The following is a 9,058-nucleotide window of genomic DNA, read 5'->3' as shown; positions in this document are numbered from 1 at the left end:
GGGGCTCGTTGAAGACCCGACAACACTAAAAATCATTGTAGTGGAGTCATTGAAAAAATTGTGGGAAAGAAAAAGAAAAATAGAAAAATCGTGAAAAGGGGTGTTACGAAAACCTCGAGCAAGAAACAACCGAAGGAAACATGAGCCCCAGGATTAAACAAAACGCTTTATTATTTTTTCGATAGTTAAAAGAGAGAAAGAAAAAAAAATTATACAAGGCCCCAAAAAAATTGAATGACTCGCGCCGGGGGAGAGCCCCCGGACCCCTCTCCTATAAGGGCAAAAACTCTAAATTAGGCTTCACAACTCATCAAGTTGAATGATGCTACCCACGCTGGGAGGAGCCCCCAAACCCCCTCCTGTAAGGGCAAAAACTATGAATCAGGCTTTACAACTCATCAAGTTGAATGATGCTACTCACGCAGGGAGGAGCCCTTAAACCCTCCTCCAGTAAAGGCAAAAACTCTGAATCAAACTTCACAACTCATCAAGTTGAATGATGCTATCCACGCTGGGAGGAGCTCTCAGACCCCCCTTCTATAATGGTAAAAACTTTAAATTAGGATCCACAACTCTTCAAGTTGAATGATGCTACCCACGTTAGGAGGAACCCTTAGACCCCTCTCTTGTAAGGGTAAAAACTCTGAATTAGGATCCACAACTTATTTAGTTGAATGATCCTACCCACGCTGGGAGGGGCCCTCAGACCCCCCTTTTGTAAGGGTAAAAACTCTGAATCAAACTCCACAACTCTTCAAGTTGAATGATGCTACCCACGCTGGGAGGATCTCCCAGACCCCTCTTCTGTAAGGGTAAAAACTCTGAATCAGGATCCACAACTCATTTAGTTGAATGATGCTACCAATGTTGGGAGAAGCCCCCAAACCCTCCTCTTGTAAGGGTAAAAACTCTGAATCAGGCTCCACAACAATCAATGTGCAGGTCAGTCGGTGTTTGATGGAGCAATGTAGGATCTTCTGCTGGATGTGCACAGAAGCAGAAAGAGAAGGGAGAGAGAGAGTGAGAGGGTTGATGTTCATGGCCTCCTTCAGAGGAGATTTCTTTCTCGAATAATCCTGCAGTGCAAAGACTGGGTCTTAAATAATCATCTTTGGGGCACTTAAGTCTTTACAACCACTCCTTTTCTAGAATCGTCATTTTTTTTTGCACCAATGGAGGAGAGGGTACTTAAGTCTTTGCAATCGCATCAAACTCCAACGCTAATTAATGCTGACAAACATGGGGATATGAGATGCACATGCTTAAATATGTGGTGCTCATTGGGACCCCGAACACAAGATGTAGCTAACTGCCCTCTTCAGGGGAGAACATATAACCTGCTTCGCATTAAACTAATAAAAAGATTTTTCTAATGACCTCTCATTCCGTGGAATAACTTCTCAAAAGCCCTCCTCCAAGTGCCAATTTTACACTAAAAATGGCTTAAGTATGATAAAAATGACACATTTCTCGACATGCTTTCAAAATTATTAAACTAGTCTGCTGCTTAAAATCGTAAATATTGATACTTTTATGACATTTTTAGCCCTTGCACCTATCGTTTATATGAGAAGTGCTCGCTCTTGTGTCTCCCCTTCTGCTGTTTGCATCAATTTGTCTCTCCCATCCCAGTTGTGTATGATAAATAAAGGCATGGAATAGTGTAAATAAAGAGAGAGAGAGAGAGAGAACGGTGGGCGGTATGACGGAAATAGGAAAATTATCGCTTGCCAAACTCTCTAGAAGGCTCCAGAACCCAATATGTATCCTCTCCATTTACACTAATAAAAAGATTTTTCTAATGGTCACTTCTCAAAAACCCTGGTCAAGAGTGCCAATTTTAAACTAAATGTATCTTACTTATCACAAAAATGACACGTTTCTTGAAATTCTCTTAAAATTGTTAAAATTAGCTTGTTGTTTAAAATCATAAATATTGTTTTTTTTATAATATTTTTAGCTCTTGAACCTATCATTTTTTGTGTGAATTTTCGTCATATATGAATTTCCTCCATCTCCACCGAAAACTCCAACCTCGCAACCTAAGTTACTACACATTAAAAATTTACCAAATTTTTTATAAAATAAGTATGAGCAAACTTTTTTTAAACTAGAACCGACAAACATCGTAAATACTTGAGTTACTTTGCATAAACAATTCTTAAATTCGCATAAAAAAATTTACACATTTTTTTTAACTCGAACCGACAAACATCGCAAATACTTGAGTTACCTCATATAAAAAATATAATAATATCGCATGAAATATTTATAAATTTTTTTAACTCGAACTGGCAAACATCACAAATACTTGAGTTACCTCGTATAAAAAAACATCGCATAAAAAATATGCAATTTTTTTTTAATTGGAATTGATAAACATCACAAATACTTAAATTGCCTACATAAAAAAATTTTGGTGCTCAAGTTGTTTTTTAATATCAATTTATTTTGCCGTTCTTATTTTCTACCAACTGAAACAACAATCATTGGGGTCTTTGGTAAATGGATCTAAAGGCAAAAGACTTTATGTTGTACAATCCACTTCGCACCATAATGTGCACAATTGATAATGTCATCAACATAGTAAGTTACCATTACGTAGTTAACATTGTTAAGATTGCTTTCTCGTACTTTGTAGATTTAACGTGTTTAATGTTTTATTGAATGGTCATTTTTTTACAGGATGCATGGATTACGATTGTTTTACCTATTAGATGGTCACATTTGCGAATGATATCCATCGGCAAGATAATGAGTAAGTACTTTGCTTATATGTTTGTTAATTCAATTAATTTTTTTACATGTTGACATGGATTATGATTGTTACAAAAATGACTGTGGTCTTTTTATGATCGCCTACATGTCACTCTTAAGGCAGAGAGCATGGAAGAATTTCACCAATGTACTTGTTTAAATGTTCTTGTTTGTCATGAGCATCAGAAGGTTGATGGTTGTTTTTATAACGAACATAACCCCTTTTATCAGATTGATATCATGGATGTACGACAAACAAGTTAGAAAATTTGAGATGGTAGCTCAAGCAAAAAAGGCAACGACAACCACAATACCACAAACAGAGGGATTGAGTACTATTGCGCTATACAAAACCACAATAGCACAACTAGCGAAAAAAGTAGGATTATTGGCATCACTAAAAGAACACACTCCGCTAGTGGCAAAGATAGTGCAAACAAAAGTTTTGCGGTCGAAAAAGGCAAAGGAAGTGCAAATCGAAGCTCCGATAGTAACATTAACACAAAAGGGAGCGACAACATTCGAAACAAAAAAATTTGATGACTAAGGAGAAGGATAATGACGAATTATGGGGTGAATTTGATAATATTTTCAGATAGAGATATTCAGATGAAGTAAGCAGTGAATGTATGGATGTTATTTAATTTTTGGATGATATTTTAAATTTAAATTTGATAAATTTTATGATATTTTTTAAATTCTCATGCAATGCACATAAAACTCGAACCTCATATAAAAATTTCATAAATATACATAAAAAATCTATGAAATTTCTTTCAAACTCGATCTGACAAATTGCGTAAATACCTGAGTTATTTCGCATAAAAAACATAATAACTTCGTATAAAAAAACTATGTTTTTTTTTTTAAACTTGAACCTCAAAACCTCATAAATACTTAAGTTACTTTACATAAAAAAATATAATAACTTCGCATAAACAAACTGCAAAATTTCTTTTAGATTTGAACCTTAAGCCTCGCAAATACTTGAGTTACTTCGCATAAAAAATAAAATCAATTTACATCATAAATCGGTGAACTTTCTTTTAAATTCGAACTGACAAACTACGCAAATATCTGAGTTACTTCACATAAAAAATATAATAATTTTGCATAAAAAATATGTAAAAAAAAAAATTAACTCGAACATCAAAACCTCGTAAATACTTGGGTTATTTCACATAAAAAATATAATAAGTTTGCATAAACAAACTATAAAAAAAAAATAAACTTGAACCTCAAAATGATTGGTGCGAGGGCTAAAACCTTGGTATACAAACTAGTTAAACTGTTAAACACAAAATCAATTACAACTTCATTTCAATGATTTACAAAATAATCAAAAACAAAAATTACATTTCTAGATCCCTCAGTCATGCTTATAGCTGCTCGTTCACCTTAGTGTAGTTTTCTATGATCCAGCTTAATGTTGTATAATGCCTGAAGACATTATAGCAAATGTTTCCTTCAATACATTGATTTCGGCCTCCTTAGCAGCAAGTGTATCCTTCAATTGCCTGATCTCTATCGTCACAAGAGTCAACTAAGTATCTACTTCACTTGTATTTTTTTTGTGCTTTTGACCATGCTTCTCCTCCTCGTCGGCTCTTCTTTCAGAGGGATCACCTTCTCCTCCTCCTCCTTCAACACACATTTTTTATACAAATTTAGTAAATTTTTTATATGAGGTAACTCAACTATTTGCGAGGTTTAGAGGTTCAAGTTTAAAAGAAATTTTATAGTTTTTTATGCATATTTCTAAATTTTATATACGAAGTAACTCAAGTATTTGTGCAAATTGTTGGTTCGAATTTAAAAGAAAGTTCACATGTTTATTATACGAATTTCGTAAAATTTTTATATAAAGTAACATAGGTATTTGTGATGTTTCAAGGTTTGAGTTTAAAAGAAAGTTCGCAGATTGATTATGCAAATTTAATAATTTTTTTATGCGAAGTGACTCAAGTAATTGCAAAGTTTTGAGGTTCAAGTTTAAAAGAAAGTTTGCTATTTTTTAATGCAAGTGTTTACATTTTTTATGCGAAGGTTCGAGTTTAAAAGACGGTTCACACATTTTTTATGCAAATTTCATAAATTTTATTCGCGAAGTAAATCACGTATTTGTGCAGTTTATGCGAACTTCATAGGTTTGTAATTTCTACCTTTTAATAGTTTATGCAAATAAAAAATGGCAGTGAATCCAATTTACAAATGTATTGAATTAACAGTGAAACAAATTTACAATGAATCAAAAAATGATAGTGAATCAAAATTACAATGAATCAAAAAATCATAGTGAATCAAATTTACAATTAATCAAATTAATTCCATTCATTAACAAATGAACCAGCTCATACAATCATTTCTTCTATTAATTTATCAATGAATCAAATTGATTACATTCATTTACAAATGAACATGCTTATACAATTATTCATTCCTAGGACCCAGTGAGGTGATGTTGCCTCCTTTAAACTTGCATTGACAAGTTTAAGGAAAGTTAATCTTTCGTTGTCCTGTGACTCTTCTCATACACAGTCTGATTTTCACAGTGCGTTAGAGCAAATACTCCAATTTTCAGAGTGAGTACTTTGAATTGTATAAACAGTTTGCGATAAAAAAAGAAGTTTACCAAAAGGCACCAACACATTTCAGGCAAGGGCCTAGTTTGAGAATAGTTGTAATAAACTGGCTGCTCAAATCAGCCATTTGCCTGTAACGTGTTGGTGTTTTTTTGTTAACTTTTTTTTTCACCGTAGATGGTTTACACGGTTCAAACCAACTCAATCTGAATATTAAGGGGGTATCTGCTTTAACGCACTTTTAAAATATGATTGTGTATGAGAAGAGTTACAAAACAACGCCAGCTCAACTTTCTCTAAATTTGTCAATGCAAGTTCAAAGGTTACAACAACACCTCACATGGGCATCACTCTAAGTATTTGACTATTGCCCTTCACTTCAACATATTGGAGTCTCCCCTTCATCCTCCTCACAAACTTATATACAGGTGACGTCCAACTAAAGAGAGAGTGATGAGGATTCCAATCGTTTTGATTTCTTATCTTATGCTAACAATGAGAGCCCGCTTTTATAGGCCAAGGGAGGCTCCATAAAAGCTTCACAAATTATAAAATATTTTATAAATAGAATTGCAAAGTTTCAAGAGACTCAACCTTAATTTTGGTTAGGGCACTAAATAGGAGAGGTCGACCTTATCTCTTTGTACATGTTTGTAAACACCCCAAATTTTCCTCGTTCATTTTTAAACGCCCCTTTTCAACAGATGTCAATCCCCTTAGGTCAGTCTATCCCTAGGTCCATTCTAGTTTAGGTGTCATTTTGACACTTCTGTTAGTAAAATTACCATTTTACTTCTAGGTAACCCTAGACCCCTGTCAGTTAGACCCAGTTAAGCTCCTTTTAAGTTCAGAAAAGTTAGAATATCAGTCATTTCTAGCTCCTCTGAGCTCACAATGAGTGAATCCTATTTATTGTTGACCATTTCAATTGAATATGGTTCATTTATTAAGAAATGAGCTCATTTCCAGCTCGAATTCTAGCTAATTGTTCTTGAGTCGATCAATTCCAATCAATCTTGTTCCTCTGTGTTTAACTTGAGCTCACCAGGAGTTCAAGTGGTCTAGTTTCAGTTCAAATCTGTTTCCCATACTGTTAGAGTTCACTTTAGCCCATTTCAGCTTAGTTCAGCTCATTTCAATTGAAATTAAGCTAAGTCTTGTCAGTCTAGCTAGTGTTTGAGCTCAAGATTTAGTTTACCTCAGTATAACTGGCCTTCATTTCAGCTCACCCTCAGTACATTTTCGTGATCTACCTCACTCTAGTGTTCATTTCTCACCATTTCACTGAGAATAATGTCATTTCTGGATCATCCAGTCTAGGAATTTAATTGTGTCAGTGTCTTTTTAGTTCATCTGAGTTTAGAAACCCTAGAATCTAGTTCAAACCTCATTTTTCAGTATCACTCTTTGCCCTGCAGGGGCAAAATCATTTTTTAGGTCATTTTTATTCAAAAAATCAATTATATCATTTTCCAAGCTGGTACAATTGCCAATCTGGATTTGGATCAATTTCTTTTCTAAAATTTCAGCTACATCCGAGATCCAATTCACATTTGGATCAGATGTGATATCCAATACTCAATTTTCGCTCTCAGATAGGAATCTCCAATTCCTTGTCTCTGTTAGGGGTCTGGGACTTCAAATCCCTCATCCAGGGTTTGCATTTCGCATGTTATCGCCTATCATTGCATGTCATTTCATTACATTTCATGTCATTGCATATCATCTTCAAGATCCAAAAGTCTTATTTTCAAAATATCAAATCTTGACTCAAATTTAAAACTTTTTTTTCGAAATCAATTTCAAAAACCTGGGTTTTAAAACCAATTTTCGTCGTTTGGCCAACCTCCAGGGCTTTACATTCCTTATTTCAAAGCATTTCTCTTAGAAAAACGATCTCGATTCATTTTAAACTTGATCCCTAAATTGATCTCCAATTTTCTTAATTTTCTTCAAGTGGGGCCCACCCTGTAGGGCGCCAAACCCTAATTTTCTATCTTTCTCCAATTTCATTTTATTTTCATATTTTGCTTATTTCAAAAATAAAAAAAATTCAGTAATATAAGTGTCTTTTAAATCTTTTGAAAACCTTGCTTTTAACTCCTTTATTTTACCTCTTAAAAATCATTTTTGAAAAACCAAATGGGGCCCACACAGGTGGCGCCACATTTGAGAGTTTTTTTATTCATTTAGGTTTAGTTAGTGTTTTAAACAAGTTCAAGTTTGAAAAGTCAAAACCAAAACCATTAAGACTCTCTAGAGAAATCCACCCCCCCCCCCCTTTGGCTTATCTCTTTTAATTAAGAGAGTTTCGGCTAGATTAAAACTCTCTAATTAACAAAGCAAAAAAAAATCGTATAAATAACTACCTCTAGGGGTCGACCCCCTCATGCATTTTTATGCTCTCTCTCCTCTTTTTTCTTTAAGTCCCAACAACATCCTCCATTGAAGCAACCCAATATGAGTTTCTTCTTCCTTTTTCATTTATTAGTTTTTATTTTTTCTATCGATTTCCCTTGAATCCACCATAGTCGCCCCTCTTTCCTCTGCTTTTTCTTCATTGTTTGCATCAATGAATCATGTGAGAGCTTCAAGAAGATGATCAGATGAATGTTCTATGCTATTTATATGTTTTAATCCATTAACAATAGTTAAATTAGGTTTGTTTTGTTAATGGCCAAACAAAGAAGGTGATTTGACCCCTCTATGGATTGAATCCCTCTTTTAATGGAAAAAACAAGTTCTTAATCATGCTTCCCTGTGTTTTTATTTTTGTTTTACCATGCTAATCCATATTTTCATTATTTCATACATTTAATATTGATTCGTAGCCTTAGTTACATGTTTTATAGTTTCATCATGCTTAATTAAATTTCTTTTTGTTCTAGAGTTTCAGATTCTATAGTCTTGGATTCTGACTGTTTGTTAATGCTAATATTTTACCTGCTTATATTAATTGTTTAAATCTAAATTTTTTATGGTAGAATCATGCATCTGTCTACTAATTTCAGTAAAAAAATTAGTTTTTTTTGAGTTCTGCAACTCTGTTTATAAATTCAAGAATTGAAACCTGATTTCTGCACCGTTAAAACGTTGTGCAAAATCAGGAGCATCTTTCCAGGGTCATATATCCCTCATCGAAGATCGTATTTTAGATACATAAAAAGTGATATGCTTGTCTATGTGTCTAGTTTATTATGTGAATGTTTTAGTATTTTTCACAGTAATTTACTATTTTTCTTTAAACTGAAACCAAAACCTATTTCTCTGGAAGTGTTAGGTATTGTTTAAACCCTCGGTCATCTGGTCGAAGCAATTTCTCCCTAACAGAAGATGATCTCTCTGATCCGTAAAAAGTGTTGTGTTCATTTGCATGACTAGTTTTTTCAATGTGATTTTGGTGATTTTTAAAGTTTGTTTGCTATTTTTCTTTAACCCAAAATCATAACATGCTTTTCTTTAACTGTTATACATTGGCCAAAATCAAGCGCAACTTGTTGGAATTGTATCTCCCTAACAAGAGATGCTTTTTTTATTTATAAAAAGGGTTATTTTTATTGAGATGTCTAGTTTATCCCTGACAAATTTCATAAATTTTTATTATTGTTTGATATCTCATTCCGGTCTGACACCGTGATAGGTACAGAATAGCAAGTAATACAACATATTTTCTCCTTTTTATTTAATATTTATATCCAAAATAATTTCAAAATTTTATT

Source organism: Nuphar pumila, chromosome 4 (genome assembly GCF_984573655.1).
Source record: "Nuphar pumila chromosome 4, dmNupPumi1.hap1.1, whole genome shotgun sequence".
Taxonomy (NCBI): domain Eukaryota; kingdom Viridiplantae; phylum Streptophyta; class Magnoliopsida; order Nymphaeales; family Nymphaeaceae; genus Nuphar; species Nuphar pumila.
The sequence above is the reverse complement of the archived record's forward strand: the minus strand, read 5'-3'. Positions refer to the sequence as shown.